At 43.7% G+C, this 12663-nt stretch overlaps 51 non-coding genes across 51 annotated transcripts; all 51 read left to right on the forward strand.

Moving 5' to 3' along the window:
- The first annotated feature begins 43 nt into the window (after window positions 1–43).
- On the forward strand, window positions 44–155 carry trnal-uaa (transfer RNA leucine (anticodon UAA)). The gene is made up of 2 exons: window positions 44–81; window positions 110–155. It is a non-coding gene; the product is annotated as a tRNA-Leu (tRNA).
- A 100-nt stretch (window positions 156–255) lies between these two features.
- Window positions 256–366, forward strand: trnal-caa (transfer RNA leucine (anticodon CAA)). The gene is made up of 2 exons: window positions 256–293; window positions 321–366. It is a non-coding gene; the product is annotated as a tRNA-Leu (tRNA).
- Window positions 367–466: 100 nt separating this feature from the next.
- Window positions 467–577, forward strand: trnal-caa (transfer RNA leucine (anticodon CAA)). Its single transcript has 2 exons — window positions 467–504; window positions 532–577. It is a non-coding gene; the product is annotated as a tRNA-Leu (tRNA).
- Window positions 578–676: 99 nt separating this feature from the next.
- trnal-uaa (transfer RNA leucine (anticodon UAA)) lies at window positions 677–788 on the forward strand. Its single transcript has 2 exons — window positions 677–714; window positions 743–788. It is a non-coding gene; the product is annotated as a tRNA-Leu (tRNA).
- Window positions 789–1100: 312 nt separating this feature from the next.
- trnal-uaa (transfer RNA leucine (anticodon UAA)) lies at window positions 1101–1212 on the forward strand. The gene is made up of 2 exons: window positions 1101–1138; window positions 1167–1212. It is a non-coding gene; the product is annotated as a tRNA-Leu (tRNA).
- A 100-nt stretch (window positions 1213–1312) lies between these two features.
- On the forward strand, window positions 1313–1423 carry trnal-caa (transfer RNA leucine (anticodon CAA)). The gene is made up of 2 exons: window positions 1313–1350; window positions 1378–1423. It is a non-coding gene; the product is annotated as a tRNA-Leu (tRNA).
- A 100-nt stretch (window positions 1424–1523) lies between these two features.
- Window positions 1524–1634, forward strand: trnal-caa (transfer RNA leucine (anticodon CAA)). The gene is made up of 2 exons: window positions 1524–1561; window positions 1589–1634. It is a non-coding gene; the product is annotated as a tRNA-Leu (tRNA).
- Window positions 1635–1733: 99 nt separating this feature from the next.
- On the forward strand, window positions 1734–1845 carry trnal-uaa (transfer RNA leucine (anticodon UAA)). The gene is made up of 2 exons: window positions 1734–1771; window positions 1800–1845. It is a non-coding gene; the product is annotated as a tRNA-Leu (tRNA).
- Window positions 1846–2158: 313 nt separating this feature from the next.
- On the forward strand, window positions 2159–2269 carry trnal-caa (transfer RNA leucine (anticodon CAA)). The gene is made up of 2 exons: window positions 2159–2196; window positions 2224–2269. It is a non-coding gene; the product is annotated as a tRNA-Leu (tRNA).
- A 99-nt stretch (window positions 2270–2368) lies between these two features.
- trnal-uaa (transfer RNA leucine (anticodon UAA)) lies at window positions 2369–2480 on the forward strand. Its single transcript has 2 exons — window positions 2369–2406; window positions 2435–2480. It is a non-coding gene; the product is annotated as a tRNA-Leu (tRNA).
- A 312-nt stretch (window positions 2481–2792) lies between these two features.
- On the forward strand, window positions 2793–2904 carry trnal-uaa (transfer RNA leucine (anticodon UAA)). Its single transcript has 2 exons — window positions 2793–2830; window positions 2859–2904. It is a non-coding gene; the product is annotated as a tRNA-Leu (tRNA).
- Window positions 2905–3004: 100 nt separating this feature from the next.
- trnal-caa (transfer RNA leucine (anticodon CAA)) lies at window positions 3005–3115 on the forward strand. The gene is made up of 2 exons: window positions 3005–3042; window positions 3070–3115. It is a non-coding gene; the product is annotated as a tRNA-Leu (tRNA).
- Window positions 3116–3215: 100 nt separating this feature from the next.
- trnal-caa (transfer RNA leucine (anticodon CAA)) lies at window positions 3216–3326 on the forward strand. The gene is made up of 2 exons: window positions 3216–3253; window positions 3281–3326. It is a non-coding gene; the product is annotated as a tRNA-Leu (tRNA).
- Window positions 3327–3425: 99 nt separating this feature from the next.
- trnal-uaa (transfer RNA leucine (anticodon UAA)) lies at window positions 3426–3537 on the forward strand. The gene is made up of 2 exons: window positions 3426–3463; window positions 3492–3537. It is a non-coding gene; the product is annotated as a tRNA-Leu (tRNA).
- A 100-nt stretch (window positions 3538–3637) lies between these two features.
- On the forward strand, window positions 3638–3748 carry trnal-caa (transfer RNA leucine (anticodon CAA)). The gene is made up of 2 exons: window positions 3638–3675; window positions 3703–3748. It is a non-coding gene; the product is annotated as a tRNA-Leu (tRNA).
- A 100-nt stretch (window positions 3749–3848) lies between these two features.
- On the forward strand, window positions 3849–3959 carry trnal-caa (transfer RNA leucine (anticodon CAA)). The gene is made up of 2 exons: window positions 3849–3886; window positions 3914–3959. It is a non-coding gene; the product is annotated as a tRNA-Leu (tRNA).
- A 99-nt stretch (window positions 3960–4058) lies between these two features.
- On the forward strand, window positions 4059–4170 carry trnal-uaa (transfer RNA leucine (anticodon UAA)). The gene is made up of 2 exons: window positions 4059–4096; window positions 4125–4170. It is a non-coding gene; the product is annotated as a tRNA-Leu (tRNA).
- A 312-nt stretch (window positions 4171–4482) lies between these two features.
- Window positions 4483–4594, forward strand: trnal-uaa (transfer RNA leucine (anticodon UAA)). Its single transcript has 2 exons — window positions 4483–4520; window positions 4549–4594. It is a non-coding gene; the product is annotated as a tRNA-Leu (tRNA).
- A 100-nt stretch (window positions 4595–4694) lies between these two features.
- Window positions 4695–4805, forward strand: trnal-caa (transfer RNA leucine (anticodon CAA)). The gene is made up of 2 exons: window positions 4695–4732; window positions 4760–4805. It is a non-coding gene; the product is annotated as a tRNA-Leu (tRNA).
- A 99-nt stretch (window positions 4806–4904) lies between these two features.
- Window positions 4905–5016, forward strand: trnal-uaa (transfer RNA leucine (anticodon UAA)). Its single transcript has 2 exons — window positions 4905–4942; window positions 4971–5016. It is a non-coding gene; the product is annotated as a tRNA-Leu (tRNA).
- A 100-nt stretch (window positions 5017–5116) lies between these two features.
- On the forward strand, window positions 5117–5227 carry trnal-caa (transfer RNA leucine (anticodon CAA)). Its single transcript has 2 exons — window positions 5117–5154; window positions 5182–5227. It is a non-coding gene; the product is annotated as a tRNA-Leu (tRNA).
- A 99-nt stretch (window positions 5228–5326) lies between these two features.
- trnal-uaa (transfer RNA leucine (anticodon UAA)) lies at window positions 5327–5438 on the forward strand. The gene is made up of 2 exons: window positions 5327–5364; window positions 5393–5438. It is a non-coding gene; the product is annotated as a tRNA-Leu (tRNA).
- A 100-nt stretch (window positions 5439–5538) lies between these two features.
- trnal-caa (transfer RNA leucine (anticodon CAA)) lies at window positions 5539–5649 on the forward strand. The gene is made up of 2 exons: window positions 5539–5576; window positions 5604–5649. It is a non-coding gene; the product is annotated as a tRNA-Leu (tRNA).
- A 100-nt stretch (window positions 5650–5749) lies between these two features.
- trnal-caa (transfer RNA leucine (anticodon CAA)) lies at window positions 5750–5860 on the forward strand. The gene is made up of 2 exons: window positions 5750–5787; window positions 5815–5860. It is a non-coding gene; the product is annotated as a tRNA-Leu (tRNA).
- A 99-nt stretch (window positions 5861–5959) lies between these two features.
- trnal-uaa (transfer RNA leucine (anticodon UAA)) lies at window positions 5960–6071 on the forward strand. Its single transcript has 2 exons — window positions 5960–5997; window positions 6026–6071. It is a non-coding gene; the product is annotated as a tRNA-Leu (tRNA).
- Window positions 6072–6171: 100 nt separating this feature from the next.
- On the forward strand, window positions 6172–6282 carry trnal-caa (transfer RNA leucine (anticodon CAA)). The gene is made up of 2 exons: window positions 6172–6209; window positions 6237–6282. It is a non-coding gene; the product is annotated as a tRNA-Leu (tRNA).
- Window positions 6283–6381: 99 nt separating this feature from the next.
- Window positions 6382–6493, forward strand: trnal-uaa (transfer RNA leucine (anticodon UAA)). The gene is made up of 2 exons: window positions 6382–6419; window positions 6448–6493. It is a non-coding gene; the product is annotated as a tRNA-Leu (tRNA).
- Window positions 6494–6805: 312 nt separating this feature from the next.
- Window positions 6806–6917, forward strand: trnal-uaa (transfer RNA leucine (anticodon UAA)). The gene is made up of 2 exons: window positions 6806–6843; window positions 6872–6917. It is a non-coding gene; the product is annotated as a tRNA-Leu (tRNA).
- A 100-nt stretch (window positions 6918–7017) lies between these two features.
- trnal-caa (transfer RNA leucine (anticodon CAA)) lies at window positions 7018–7128 on the forward strand. Its single transcript has 2 exons — window positions 7018–7055; window positions 7083–7128. It is a non-coding gene; the product is annotated as a tRNA-Leu (tRNA).
- Window positions 7129–7227: 99 nt separating this feature from the next.
- Window positions 7228–7339, forward strand: trnal-uaa (transfer RNA leucine (anticodon UAA)). Its single transcript has 2 exons — window positions 7228–7265; window positions 7294–7339. It is a non-coding gene; the product is annotated as a tRNA-Leu (tRNA).
- A 312-nt stretch (window positions 7340–7651) lies between these two features.
- trnal-uaa (transfer RNA leucine (anticodon UAA)) lies at window positions 7652–7763 on the forward strand. Its single transcript has 2 exons — window positions 7652–7689; window positions 7718–7763. It is a non-coding gene; the product is annotated as a tRNA-Leu (tRNA).
- Window positions 7764–8075: 312 nt separating this feature from the next.
- Window positions 8076–8187, forward strand: trnal-uaa (transfer RNA leucine (anticodon UAA)). Its single transcript has 2 exons — window positions 8076–8113; window positions 8142–8187. It is a non-coding gene; the product is annotated as a tRNA-Leu (tRNA).
- Window positions 8188–8287: 100 nt separating this feature from the next.
- Window positions 8288–8398, forward strand: trnal-caa (transfer RNA leucine (anticodon CAA)). Its single transcript has 2 exons — window positions 8288–8325; window positions 8353–8398. It is a non-coding gene; the product is annotated as a tRNA-Leu (tRNA).
- Window positions 8399–8498: 100 nt separating this feature from the next.
- On the forward strand, window positions 8499–8609 carry trnal-caa (transfer RNA leucine (anticodon CAA)). Its single transcript has 2 exons — window positions 8499–8536; window positions 8564–8609. It is a non-coding gene; the product is annotated as a tRNA-Leu (tRNA).
- A 99-nt stretch (window positions 8610–8708) lies between these two features.
- trnal-uaa (transfer RNA leucine (anticodon UAA)) lies at window positions 8709–8820 on the forward strand. The gene is made up of 2 exons: window positions 8709–8746; window positions 8775–8820. It is a non-coding gene; the product is annotated as a tRNA-Leu (tRNA).
- Window positions 8821–8920: 100 nt separating this feature from the next.
- Window positions 8921–9031, forward strand: trnal-caa (transfer RNA leucine (anticodon CAA)). The gene is made up of 2 exons: window positions 8921–8958; window positions 8986–9031. It is a non-coding gene; the product is annotated as a tRNA-Leu (tRNA).
- Window positions 9032–9131: 100 nt separating this feature from the next.
- On the forward strand, window positions 9132–9242 carry trnal-caa (transfer RNA leucine (anticodon CAA)). Its single transcript has 2 exons — window positions 9132–9169; window positions 9197–9242. It is a non-coding gene; the product is annotated as a tRNA-Leu (tRNA).
- Window positions 9243–9341: 99 nt separating this feature from the next.
- trnal-uaa (transfer RNA leucine (anticodon UAA)) lies at window positions 9342–9453 on the forward strand. The gene is made up of 2 exons: window positions 9342–9379; window positions 9408–9453. It is a non-coding gene; the product is annotated as a tRNA-Leu (tRNA).
- Window positions 9454–9553: 100 nt separating this feature from the next.
- On the forward strand, window positions 9554–9664 carry trnal-caa (transfer RNA leucine (anticodon CAA)). Its single transcript has 2 exons — window positions 9554–9591; window positions 9619–9664. It is a non-coding gene; the product is annotated as a tRNA-Leu (tRNA).
- A 100-nt stretch (window positions 9665–9764) lies between these two features.
- trnal-caa (transfer RNA leucine (anticodon CAA)) lies at window positions 9765–9875 on the forward strand. The gene is made up of 2 exons: window positions 9765–9802; window positions 9830–9875. It is a non-coding gene; the product is annotated as a tRNA-Leu (tRNA).
- A 99-nt stretch (window positions 9876–9974) lies between these two features.
- On the forward strand, window positions 9975–10086 carry trnal-uaa (transfer RNA leucine (anticodon UAA)). The gene is made up of 2 exons: window positions 9975–10012; window positions 10041–10086. It is a non-coding gene; the product is annotated as a tRNA-Leu (tRNA).
- A 312-nt stretch (window positions 10087–10398) lies between these two features.
- On the forward strand, window positions 10399–10510 carry trnal-uaa (transfer RNA leucine (anticodon UAA)). The gene is made up of 2 exons: window positions 10399–10436; window positions 10465–10510. It is a non-coding gene; the product is annotated as a tRNA-Leu (tRNA).
- Window positions 10511–10610: 100 nt separating this feature from the next.
- Window positions 10611–10721, forward strand: trnal-caa (transfer RNA leucine (anticodon CAA)). Its single transcript has 2 exons — window positions 10611–10648; window positions 10676–10721. It is a non-coding gene; the product is annotated as a tRNA-Leu (tRNA).
- Window positions 10722–10820: 99 nt separating this feature from the next.
- trnal-uaa (transfer RNA leucine (anticodon UAA)) lies at window positions 10821–10932 on the forward strand. The gene is made up of 2 exons: window positions 10821–10858; window positions 10887–10932. It is a non-coding gene; the product is annotated as a tRNA-Leu (tRNA).
- A 100-nt stretch (window positions 10933–11032) lies between these two features.
- On the forward strand, window positions 11033–11143 carry trnal-caa (transfer RNA leucine (anticodon CAA)). Its single transcript has 2 exons — window positions 11033–11070; window positions 11098–11143. It is a non-coding gene; the product is annotated as a tRNA-Leu (tRNA).
- A 99-nt stretch (window positions 11144–11242) lies between these two features.
- On the forward strand, window positions 11243–11354 carry trnal-uaa (transfer RNA leucine (anticodon UAA)). The gene is made up of 2 exons: window positions 11243–11280; window positions 11309–11354. It is a non-coding gene; the product is annotated as a tRNA-Leu (tRNA).
- A 100-nt stretch (window positions 11355–11454) lies between these two features.
- Window positions 11455–11565, forward strand: trnal-caa (transfer RNA leucine (anticodon CAA)). Its single transcript has 2 exons — window positions 11455–11492; window positions 11520–11565. It is a non-coding gene; the product is annotated as a tRNA-Leu (tRNA).
- Window positions 11566–11665: 100 nt separating this feature from the next.
- On the forward strand, window positions 11666–11776 carry trnal-caa (transfer RNA leucine (anticodon CAA)). The gene is made up of 2 exons: window positions 11666–11703; window positions 11731–11776. It is a non-coding gene; the product is annotated as a tRNA-Leu (tRNA).
- A 99-nt stretch (window positions 11777–11875) lies between these two features.
- On the forward strand, window positions 11876–11987 carry trnal-uaa (transfer RNA leucine (anticodon UAA)). The gene is made up of 2 exons: window positions 11876–11913; window positions 11942–11987. It is a non-coding gene; the product is annotated as a tRNA-Leu (tRNA).
- Window positions 11988–12087: 100 nt separating this feature from the next.
- On the forward strand, window positions 12088–12198 carry trnal-caa (transfer RNA leucine (anticodon CAA)). Its single transcript has 2 exons — window positions 12088–12125; window positions 12153–12198. It is a non-coding gene; the product is annotated as a tRNA-Leu (tRNA).
- A 99-nt stretch (window positions 12199–12297) lies between these two features.
- On the forward strand, window positions 12298–12409 carry trnal-uaa (transfer RNA leucine (anticodon UAA)). Its single transcript has 2 exons — window positions 12298–12335; window positions 12364–12409. It is a non-coding gene; the product is annotated as a tRNA-Leu (tRNA).
- Window positions 12410–12663: the final 254 nt, after the last annotated feature.

Genomic DNA, 12663 nt, shown 5'->3' on the forward strand with positions numbered 1-12663 from the left:
TTTAGATGGTATATTTATCGTTTTTTAATACATCAGTTCAAATGTCAGGATGGCCGAGTGGTCTAAGGCGCCAGACTTAAGTTTCGACTCTGTTCTCAGCAAAAAAGACTTCTGGTCTCCAATTGGAGGCGTGGGTTCAAATCCCACTTCTGACATGTCAAACTACTTTTATGATTCACTCTGGACACTGACTCATTTGGACATGCTGCTTTTTTAGGTGGTATATTCATCGTTTTTTAACACTGCAGTGCTAATGTCAGGATGGCCGAGTGGTCTAAGGCGCCAGACTCAAGGTTGGAAACCTTTCTCAGGAAAGAGGCTTCTGGTCTCCGATTGGAGGCGTGGGTTCAAATCCCACTTCTGACATGTCAAACTACTTTTATGATTCACTCTGGAAACTGACTCATTTGGACATGCTGCTTTTTTAGGTGGTATATTCATCGTTTTTCAACACTGCACTGCTAAAGTCAGGATGGCCGAGTGGTCTAAGGCGCCAGACTCAAGGTTGGAAACCTTTCTCAGGAAAGAGGCTTCTGGTCTCCGATTGGAGGCGTGGGTTCAAATCCCACTTCTGACATGTCAAACTACTTTTATGATTCACTCTGGACACTGACTCATTTGGACATGCTGGTTTTTAGATGGTATATTTATCGTTTTTTAATACATCAGTTCAAATGTCAGGATGGCCGAGTGGTCTAAGGCGCCAGACTTAAGTTTCGACTCTGTTCTCAGCAAAAAAGACTTCTGGTCTCCAATTGGAGGCGTGGGTTCAAATCCCACTTCTGACATGTCAAACTACTTTTATGATTCACTCTGGACACTGACTCATTTGGACATGCTGCTTTTTTACGTGGTATATTCATCGTTTTTCAACACTGCACTGCTAATGTCAGGATGGCCGAGTGGTCTAAGGCGCCAGACTCAAGGTTGGAAACCTTTCTCAGGAAAGAGGCTTCTGTCCTCTCTGATTGGAGGCGTGGGTTCAAATCCCTCTTCTGACATGTCAAACTACTTTTATGATTCACTGTGGACACTGACTCATTTGGACATGCTGCTTTTTAGATGGTATATTTATCGTTTTTTAATACATCAGTTTAAATGTCAGGATGGCCGAGTGGTCTAAGGCGCCAGACTTAAGTTTCGACTCTGTTCTCAGCAAAAAAGACTTCTGGTCTCCAATTGGAGGCGTGGGTTCAAATCCCACTTCTGACATGTCAAACTACTTTTATGATTCACTCTGGACACTGACTCATTTGGACATGCTGCTTTTTTAGGTGGTATATTCATCGTTTTTTAACACTGCAGTGCTAATGTCAGGATGGCCGAGTGGTCTAAGGCGCCAGACTCAAGGTTGGAAACCTTTCTCAGGAAAGAGGCTTCTGGTCTCCGATTGGAGGCGTGGGTTCAAATCCCACTTCTGACATGTCAAACTACTTTTATGATTCACTCTGGAAACTGACTCATTTGGACATGCTGCTTTTTTAGGTGGTATATTCATCGTTTTTCAACACTGCACTGCTAAAGTCAGGATGGCCGAGTGGTCTAAGGCGCCAGACTCAAGGTTGGAAACCTTTCTCAGGAAAGAGGCTTCTGGTCTCCGATTGGAGGCGTGGGTTCAAATCCCACTTCTGACATGTCAAACTACTTTTATGATTCACTCTGGACACTGACTCATTTGGACATGCTGGTTTTTAGATGGTATATTTATCGTTTTTTAATACATCAGTTCAAATGTCAGGATGGCCGAGTGGTCTAAGGCGCCAGACTTAAGTTTCGACTCTGTTCTCAGCAAAAAAGACTTCTGGTCTCCAATTGGAGGCGTGGGTTCAAATCCCACTTCTGACATGTCAAACTACTTTTATGATTCACTCTGGACACTGACTCATTTGGACATGCTGCTTTTTTACGTGGTATATTCATCGTTTTTCAACACTGCACTGCTAATGTCAGGATGGCCGAGTGGTCTAAGGCGCCAGACTCAAGGTTGGAAACCTTTCTCAGGAAAGAGGCTTCTGTCCTCTCTGATTGGAGGCGTGGGTTCAAATCCCTCTTCTGACATGTCAAACTACTTTTATGATTCACTGTGGACACTGACTCATTTGGACATGCTTCTTTTTTAGGTGGTATATTCATCGTTTTTTAACACTGCAATGCTAATGTCAGGATGGCCGAGTGGTCTAAGGCGCCAGACTCAAGGTTGAAAACCTTTCTCAGGAAAGAGGCTTCTGGTCTCCGATTGGAGGCGTGGGTTCAAATCCCACTTCTGACATGTCAAACTACTTTTATGATTCACTCTGGACACTGACTCATTTGGACATGCTGCTTTTTAGATGGTATATTTATCGTTTTTTAATACATCAGTTCAAATGTCAGGATGGCCGAGTGGTCTAAGGCGCCAGACTTAAGTTTCGACTCTGTTCTCAGCAAAAAAGACTTCTGGTCTCCAATTGGAGGCGTGGGTTCAAATCCCACTTCTGACATGTCAAACTACTTTTATGATTCACTCTGGACACTGACTCATTTGGACATGCTGCTTTTTTAGGTGGTATATTCATCGTTTTTCAACACTGCACTGCTAATGTCAGGATGGCCGAGTGGTCTAAGGCGCCAGACTCAAGGTTGGAAACCTTTCTCAGGAAAGAGGCTTCTGGTCTCTCCGATTGGAGGCGTGGGTTCAAATCCCTCTTCTGACATGTCAAACTACTTTTATGATTCACTGTGGACACTGACTCATTTGGACATGCTGCTTTTTAGATGGTATATTTATCGTTTTTTAATACATCAGTTCAAATGTCAGGATGGCCGAGTGGTCTAAGGCGCCAGACTTAAGTTTCGACTCTGTTCTCAGCAAAAAAGACTTCTGGTCTCCAATTGGAGGCGTGGGTTCAAATCCCACTTCTGACATGTCAAACTACTTTTATGATTCACTCTGGACACTGACTCATTTGGACATGCTGCTTTTTTAGGTGGTATATTCATCGTTTTTCAACACTGCACTGCTAATGTCAGGATGGCCGAGTGGTCTAAGGCGCCAGACTCAAGGTTGGAAACCTTTCTAAGGAAAGAGGCTTCTGGTCTCCGATTGGAGGCGTGGGTTCAAATCCCACTTCTGACATGTCAAACTGCTTTTATGATTCACTCTGGACACTGACTCATTTGGACATGCTGCTTTTTTAGGTGGTATATTCATCGTTTTTCAACACTGCACTGCTAAAGTCAGGATGGCCGAGTGGTCTAAGGCGCCAGACTCAAGGTTGGAAACCTTTCTCAGGAAAGAGGCTTCTGGTCTCCGATTGGAGGTGTGGGTTCAAATCCCACTTCTGACATGTCAAACTACTTTTATGATTCACTCTGGACACTGACTCATTTGGACATGCTGCTTTTTAGATGGTATATTTATCGTTTTTTAATACATCAGTTCAAATGTCAGGATGGCCGAGTGGTCTAAGGCGCCAGACTTAAGTTTCGACTCTGTTCTCAGCAAAAAAGACTTCTGGTCTCCAATTGGAGGCGTGGGTTCAAATCCCACTTCTGACATGTCAAACTACTTTTATCATTCACTCTGGACACTGACTCATTTGGACATGCTGCTTTTTTAGGTGGTATATTCATCGTTTTTTAACACTGCAGTGCTAATGTCAGGATGGCCGAGTGGTCTAAGGCGCCAGACTCAAGGTTGGAAACCTTTCTCAGGAAAGAGGCTTCTGGTCTCCGATTGGAGGCGTGGGTTCAAATCCCACTTCTGACATGTCAAACTACTTTTATGATTCACTCTGGAAACTGACTCATTTGGACATGCTGCTTTTTTAGGTGGTATATTCATCGTTTTTCAACACTGCACTGCTAAAGTCAGGATGGCCGAGTGGTCTAAGGCGCCAGACTCAAGGTTGGAAACCTTTCTCAGGAAAGAGGCTTCTGGTCTCCGATTGGAGGCGTGGGTTCAAATCCCACTTCTGACATGTCAAACTACTTTTATGATTCACTCTGGACACTGACTCATTTGGACATGCTGGTTTTTAGATGGTATATTTATCGTTTTTTAATACATCAGTTCAAATGTCAGGATGGCCGAGTGGTCTAAGGCGCCAGACTTAAGTTTCGACTCTGTTCTCAGCAAAAAAGACTTCTGGTCTCCAATTGGAGGCGTGGGTTCAAATCCCACTTCCGACATGTCAAACTACTTTTATGATTCACTCTGGACACTGACTCATTTGGACATGCTGCTTTTTTACGTGGTATATTCATCGTTTTTCAACACTGCACTGCTAATGTCAGGATGGCCGAGTGGTCTAAGGCGCCAGACTCAAGGTTGGAAACCTTTCTCAGGAAAGAGGCTTCTGTCCTCTCTGATTGGAGGCGTGGGTTCAAATCCCTCTTCTGACATGTCAAACTACTTTTATGATTCACTGTGGACACTGACTCATTTGGACATGCTGCTTTTTAGATGGTATATTTATCGTTTTTTAATACATCAGTTCAAATGTCAGGATGGCCGAGTGGTCTAAGGCGCCAGACTTAAGTTTCGACTCTGTTCTCAGCAAAAAAGACTTCTGGTCTCCAATTGGAGGCGTGGGTTCAAATCCCACTTCTGACATGTCAAACTACTTTTATGATTCACTCTGGACACTGACTCATTTGGACATGCTTCTTTTTTAGGTGGTATATTCATCGTTTTTTAACACTGCAATGCTAATGTCAGGATGGCCGAGTGGTCTAAGGCGCCAGACTCAAGGTTGAAAACCTTTCTCAGGAAAGAGGCTTCTGGTCTCCGATTGGAGGCGTGGGTTCAAATCCCACTTCTGACATGTCAAACTACTTTTATGATTCACTCTGGACACTGACTCATTTGGACATGCTGCTTTTTAGATGGTATATTTATCGTTTTTTAATACATCAGTTCAAATGTCAGGATGGCCGAGTGGTCTAAGGCGCCAGACTTAAGTTTCGACTCTGTTCTCAGCAAAAAAGACTTCTGGTCTCCAATTGGAGGCGTGGGTTCAAATCCCACTTCTGACATGTCAAACTACTTTTATGATTCACTCTGGACACTGACTCATTTGGACATGCTGCTTTTTTAGGTGGTATATTCATCGTTTTTCAACACTGCACTGCTAAAGTCAGGATGGCCGAGTGGTCTAAGGCGCCAGACTCAAGGTTGGAAACCTTTCTCAGGAAAGAGGCTTCTGGTCTCCGATTGGAGGCGTGGGTTCAAATCCCACTTCTGACATGTCAAACTACTTTTATGATTCACTCTGGACACTGACTCATTTGGACATGCTGCTTTTTAGATGGTATATTTATCGTTTTTTAATACATCAGTTCAAATGTCAGGATGGCCGAGTGGTCTAAGGCGCCAGACTTAAGTTTCGACTCTGTTCTCAGCATAAAAGACTTCTGGTCTTCAATTGGAGGCGTGGGTTCAAATCCCACTTCTGACATGTCAAACTACTTTTATCATTCACTCTGGACACTGACTCATTTGGACATGCTGCTTTTTTAGGTGGTATATTCATCGTTTTTTAACACTGCAGTGCTAATGTCAGGATGGCCGAGTGGTCTAAGGCGCCAGACTCAAGGTTGGAAACCTTTCTCAGGAAAGAGGCTTCTGGTCTCCGATTGGAGGCGTGGGTTCAAATCCCACTTCTGACATGTCAAACTACTTTTATGATTCACTCTGGAAACTGACTCATTTGGACATGCTGCTTTTTTAGGTGGTATATTCATCGTTTTTCAACACTGCACTGCTAAAGTCAGGATGGCCGAGTGGTCTAAGGCGCCAGACTCAAGGTTGGAAACCTTTCTCAGGAAAGAGGCTTCTGGTCTCCGATTGGAGGCGTGGGTTCAAATCCCACTTCTGACATGTCAAACTACTTTTATGATTCACTCTGGACACTGACTCATTTGGACATGCTGGTTTTTAGATGGTATATTTATCGTTTTTTAATACATCAGTTCAAATGTCAGGATGGCCGAGTGGTCTAAGGCGCCAGACTTAAGTTTCGACTCTGTTCTCAGCAAAAAAGACTTCTGGTCTCCAATTGGAGGCGTGGGTTCAAATCCCACTTCTGACATGTCAAACTACTTTTATGATTCACTCTGGAAACTGACTCATTTGGACATGCTGCTTTTTTAGGTGGTATATTCATCGTTTTTCAACACTGCACTGCTAAAGTCAGGATGGCCGAGTGGTCTAAGGCGCCAGACTCAAGGTTGGAAACCTTTCTCAGGAAAGAGGCTTCTGGTCTCCGATTGGAGGCGTGGGTTCAAATCCCACTTCTGACATGTCAAACTACTTTTATGATTCACTCTGGACACTGACTCATTTGGACATGCTGGTTTTTAGATGGTATATTTATCGTTTTTTAATACATCAGTTCAAATGTCAGGATGGCCGAGTGGTCTAAGGCGCCAGACTTAAGTTTCGACTCTGTTCTCAGCAAAAAAGACTTCTGGTCTCCAATTGGAGGCGTGGGTTCAAATCCCACTTCTGACATGTCAAACTACTTTTATGATTCACTCTGGACACTGACTCATTTGGACATGCTGCTTTTTTACGTGGTATATTCATCGTTTTTCAACACTGCACTGCTAATGTCAGGATGGCCGAGTGGTCTAAGGCGCCAGACTCAAGGTTGGAAACCTTTCTCAGGAAAGAGGCTTCTGTCCTCTCTGATTGGAGGCGTGGGTTCAAATCCCTCTTCTGACATGTCAAACTACTTTTATGATTCACTGTGGACACTGACTCATTTGGACATGCTGCTTTTTAGATGGTATATTTATCGTTTTTTAATACATCAGTTCAAATGTCAGGATGGCCGAGTGGTCTAAGGCGCCAGACTTAAGTTTCGACTCTGTTCTCAGCAAAAAAGACTTCTGGTCTCCAATTGGAGGCGTGGGTTCAAATCCCACTTCTGACATGTCAAACTACTTTTATGATTCACTCTGGACACTGACTCATTTGGACATGCTTCTTTTTTAGGTGGTATATTCATCGTTTTTTAACACTGCAATGCTAATGTCAGGATGGCCGAGTGGTCTAAGGCGCCAGACTCAAGGTTGAAAACCTTTCTCAGGAAAGAGGCTTCTGGTCTCCGATTGGAGGCGTGGGTTCAAATCCCACTTCTGACATGTCAAACTACTTTTATGATTCACTCTGGACACTGACTCATTTGGACATGCTGCTTTTTAGATGGTATATTTATCGTTTTTTAATACATCAGTTCAAATGTCAGGATGGCCGAGTGGTCTAAGGCGCCAGACTTAAGTTTCGACTCTGTTCTCAGCAAAAAAGACTTCTGGTCTCCAATTGGAGGCGTGGGTTCAAATCCCACTTCTGACATGTCAAACTACTTTTATGATTCACTCTGGACACTGACTCATTTGGACATGCTGCTTTTTTAGGTGGTATATTCATCGTTTTTCAACACTGCACTGCTAATGTCAGGATGGCCGAGTGGTCTAAGGCGCCAGACTCAAGGTTGGAAACCTTTCTCAGGAAAGAGGCTTCTGGTCTCTCCGATTGGAGGCGTGGGTTCAAATCCCTCTTCTGACATGTCAAACTACTTTTATGATTCACTGTGGACACTGACTCATTTGGACATGCTGCTTTTTAGATGGTATATTTATCGTTTTTTAATACATCAGTTCAAATGTCAGGATGGCCGAGTGGTCTAAGGCGCCAGACTTAAGTTTCGACTCTGTTCTCAGCAAAAAAGACTTCTGGTCTCCAATTGGAGGCGTGGGTTCAAATCCCACTTCTGACATGTCAAACTACTTTTATGATTCACTCTGGACACTGACTCATTTGGACATGCTGCTTTTTTACGTGGTATATTCATCGTTTTTCAACACTGCACTGCTAATGTCAGGATGGCCGAGTGGTCTAAGGCGCCAGACTCAAGGTTGGAAACCTTTCTCAGGAAAGAGGCTTCTGGTCTCTCTGATTGGAGGCGTGGGTTCAAATCCCTCTTCTGACATGTCAAACTACTTTTATGATTCACTGTGGACACTGACTCATTTGGACATGCTGCTTTTTAGATGGTATATTTATCGTTTTTTAATACATCAGTTCAAATGTCAGGATGGCCGAGTGGTCTAAGGCGCCAGACTTAAGTTTCGACTCTGTTCTCAGCAAAAAAGACTTCTGGTCTCCAATTGGAGGCGTGGGTTCAAATCCCACTTCTGACATGTCAAACTACTTTTATGATTCACTCTGGACACTGACTCATTTGGACATGCTGCTTTTTTAGGTGGTATATTCATCGTTTTTTAACACTGCAGTGCTAATGTCAGGATGGCCGAGTGGTCTAAGGCGCCAGACTCAAGGTTGGAAACCTTTCTCAGGAAAGAGGCTTCTGGTCTCCGATTGGAGGCGTGGGTTCAAATCCCACTTCTGACATGTCAAACTGCTTTTATGATTCACTCTGGACACTGACTCATTTGGACATGCTGCTTTTTTAGGTGGTATATTCATCGTTTTTCAACACTGCACTGCTAAAGTCAGGATGGCCGAGTGGTCTAAGGCGCCAGACTCAAGGTTGGAAACCTTTCTCAGGAAAGAGGCTTCTGGTCTCCGATTGGAGGCGTGGGTTCAAATCCCACTTCTGACATGTCAAACTACTTTTATGATTCACTCTGGACACTGACTCATTTGGACATGCTGCTTTTTAGATGGTATATTTATCGTTTTTTAATACATCAGTTCAAATGTCAGGATGGCCGAGTGGTCTAAGGCGCCAGACTTAAGTTTCGACTCTGTTCTCAGCAAAAAAGACTTCTGGTCTCCAATTGGAGGCGTGGGTTCAAATCCCACTTCTGACATGTCAAACTACTTTTATGATTCACTCTGGACACTGACTCATTTGGACATGCTGCTTTTTTAGGTGGTATATTCATCGTTTTTTAACACTGCAGTGCTAATGTCAGGATGGCCGAGTGGTCTAAGGCGCCAGACTCAAGGTTGGAAACCTTTCTCAGGAAAGAGGCTTCTGGTCTCCGATTGGAGGCGTGGGTTCAAATCCCACTTCTGACATGTCAAACTGCTTTTATGATTCACTCTGGACACTGACTCATTTGGACATGCTGCTTTTTTAGGTGGTATATTCATCGTTTTTCAACACTGCACTGCTAAAGTCAGGATGGCCGAGTGGTCTAAGGCGCCAGACTCAAGGTTGGAAACCTTTCTCAGGAAAGAGGCTTCTGGTCTCCGATTGGAGGCGTGGGTTCAAATCCCACTTCTGACATGTCAAACTACTTTTATGATTCACTCTGGACACTGACTCATTTGGACATGCTGGTTTTTAGATGGTATATTTATCGTTTTTTAATACATCAGTTCAAATGTCAGGATGGCCGAGTGGTCTAAGGCGCCAGACTTAAGTTTCGACTCTGTTCTCAGCAAAAAAGACTTCTGGTCTCCAATTGGAGGCGTGGGTTCAAATCCCACTTCTGACATGTCAAACTGCTTTTATGATTCACTCTGGACACTGACTCATTTGGACATGCTGCTTTTTTAGGTGGTATATTCATCGTTTTTTAACACTGCAGTGCTAATGTCAGGATGGCCGAGTGGTCTAAGGCGCCAGACTCAAGGTTGGAAACCTTTCTCAGGAAAGAGGCTTCTGGTCTCCGATTGGAGGCGTGGGTTCAAATCCCACTTCTGACATGTCAAACTACTTTTATGATTCACTCTGGAAACTGACTCATTTGGACATGCTGCTTTTTTAGGTGGTATATTCATCGTTTTTCAACACTGCACTGCTAAAGTCAGGATGGCCGAGTGGTCTAAGGCGCCAGACTCAAGGTTGGAAACCTTTCTCAGGAAAGAGGCTTCTGGTCTCCGATTGGAGGCGTGGGTTCAAATCCCACTTCTGACATGTCAAACTACTTTTATGATTCACTCTGGACACTGACTCATTTGGACATGCTGGTTTTTAGATGGTATATTTATCGTTTTTTAATACATCAGTTCAAATGTCAGGATGGCCGAGTGGTCTAAGGCGCCAGACTTAAGTTTCGACTCTGTTCTCAGCAAAAAAGACTTCTGGTCTCCAATTGGAGGCGTGGGTTCAAATCCCACTTCTGACATGTCAAACTACTTTTATGATTCACTCTGGACACTGACTCATTTGGACATGCTGCTTTTTTACGTGGTATATTCATCGTTTTTCAACACTGCACTGCTAATGTCAGGATGGCCGAGTGGTCTAAGGCGCCAGACTCAAGGTTGGAAACCTTTCTCAGGAAAGAGGCTTCTGTCCTCTCTGATTGGAGGCGTGGGTTCAAATCCCTCTTCTGACATGTCAAACTACTTTTATGATTCACTGTGGACACTGACTCATTTGGACATGCTGCTTTTTAGATGGTATATTTATCGTTTTTTAATACATCAGTTCAAATGTCAGGATGGCCGAGTGGTCTAAGGCGCCAGACTTAAGTTTCGACTCTGTTCTCAGCAAAAAAGACTTCTGGTCTCCAATTGGAGGCGTGGGTTCAAATCCCACTTCTGACATGTCAAACTACTTTTATGATTCACTCTGGACACTGACTCATTTGGACATGCTTCTTTTTTAGGTGGTATATTCATCGTTTTTTAACACTGCAATGCTAATGTCAGGATGGCCGAGTGGTCTAAGGCGCCAGACTCAAGGTTGAAAACCTTTCTCAGGAAAGAGGCTTCTGGTCTCCGATTGGAGGCGTGGGTTCAAATCCCACTTCTGACATGTCAAACTACTTTTATGATTCACTCTGGACACTGACTCATTTGGACATGCTGCTTTTTAGATGGTATATTTATCGTTTTTTAATACATCAGTTCAAATGTCAGGATGGCCGAGTGGTCTAAGGCGCCAGACTTAAGTTTCGACTCTGTTCTCAGCAAAAAAGACTTCTGGTCTCCAATTGGAGGCGTGGGTTCAAATCCCACTTCTGACATGTCAAACTGCTTTTATGATTCACTCTGGACACTGACTCATTTGGACATGCTGCTTTTTTAGGTGGTATATTCATCGTTTTTCAACACTGCACTGCTAAAGTCAGGATGGCCGAGTGGTCTAAGGCGCCAGACTCAAGGTTGGAAACCTTTCTCAGGAAAGAGGCTTCTGGTCTCCGATTGGAGGCGTGGGTTCAAATCCCACTTCTGACATGTCAAACTACTTTTATGATTCACTCTGGACACTGACTCATTTGGACATGCTGCTTTTTAGATGGTATATTTATCGTTTTTTAATACATCAGTTCAAATGTCAGGATGGCCGAGTGGTCTAAGGCGCCAGACTTAAGTTTCGACTCTGTTCTCAGCAAAAAAGACTTCTGGTCTCCAATTGGAGGCGTGGGTTCAAATCCCACTTCTGACATGTCAAACTACTTTTATGATTCACTCTGGACACTGACTCATTTGGACATGCTGCTTTTTTAGGTGGTATATTCATCGTTTTTTAACACTGCAGTGCTAATGTCAGGATGGCCGAGTGGTCTAAGGCGCCAGACTCAAGGTTGGAAACCTTTCTCAGGAAAGAGGCTTCTGGTCTCCGATTGGAGGCGTGGGTTCAAATCCCACTTCTGACATGTCAAACTGCTTTTATGATTCACTCTGGACACTGACTCATTTGGACATGCTGCTTTTTTAGGTGGTATATTCATCGTTTTTCAACACTGCACTGCTAAAGTCAGGATGGCCGAGTGGTCTAAGGCGCCAGACTCAAGGTTGGAAACCTTTCTCAGGAAAGAGGCTTCTGGTCTCCGATTGGAGGCGTGGGTTCAAATCCCACTTCTGACATGTCAAACTACTTTTATGATTCACTCTGGACACTGACTCATTTGGACATGCTGGTTTTTAGATGGTATATTTATCGTTTTTTAATACATCAGTTCAAATGTCAGGATGGCCGAGTGGTCTAAGGCGCCAGACTTAAGTTTCGACTCTGTTCTCAGCAAAAAAGACTTCTGGTCTCCAATTGGAGGCGTGGGTTCAAATCCCACTTCTGACATGTCAAACTACTTTTATGATTCACTCTGGACACTGACTCATTTGGACATGCTGCTTTTTTAGGTGGTATATTCATCGTTTTTTAACACTGCAGTGCTAATGTCAGGATGGCCGAGTGGTCTAAGGCGCCAGACTCAAGGTTGGAAACCTTTCTCAGGAAAGAGGCTTCTGGTCTCCGATTGGAGGCGTGGGTTCAAATCCCACTTCTGACATGTCAAACTACTTTTATGATTCACTCTGGACACTGACTCATTTGGACATGCTGGTTTTTAGATGGTATATTTATCGTTTTTTAATACATCAGTTCAAATGTCAGGATGGCCGAGTGGTCTAAGGCGCCAGACTTAAGTTTCGACTCTGTTCTCAGCAAAAAAGACTTCTGGTCTCCAATTGGAGGCGTGGGTTCAAATCCCACTTCTGACATGTCAAACTACTTTTATGATTCACTCTGGACACTGACTCATTTGGACATGCTGCTTTTTTACGTGGTATATTCATCGTTTTTCAACACTGCACTGCTAATGTCAGGATGGCCGAGTGGTCTAAGGCGCCAGACTCAAGGTTGGAAACCTTTCTCAGGAAAGAGGCTTCTGTCCTCTCTGATTGGAGGCGTGGGTTCAAATCCCTCTTCTGACATGTCAAACTACTTTTATGATTCACTGTGGACACTGACTCAT

This window comes from Pungitius pungitius, chromosome 2, assembly GCF_949316345.1.
Source record: "Pungitius pungitius chromosome 2, fPunPun2.1, whole genome shotgun sequence".
Classification (NCBI taxonomy): Eukaryota; Metazoa; Chordata; class Actinopteri; order Perciformes; family Gasterosteidae; genus Pungitius; species Pungitius pungitius.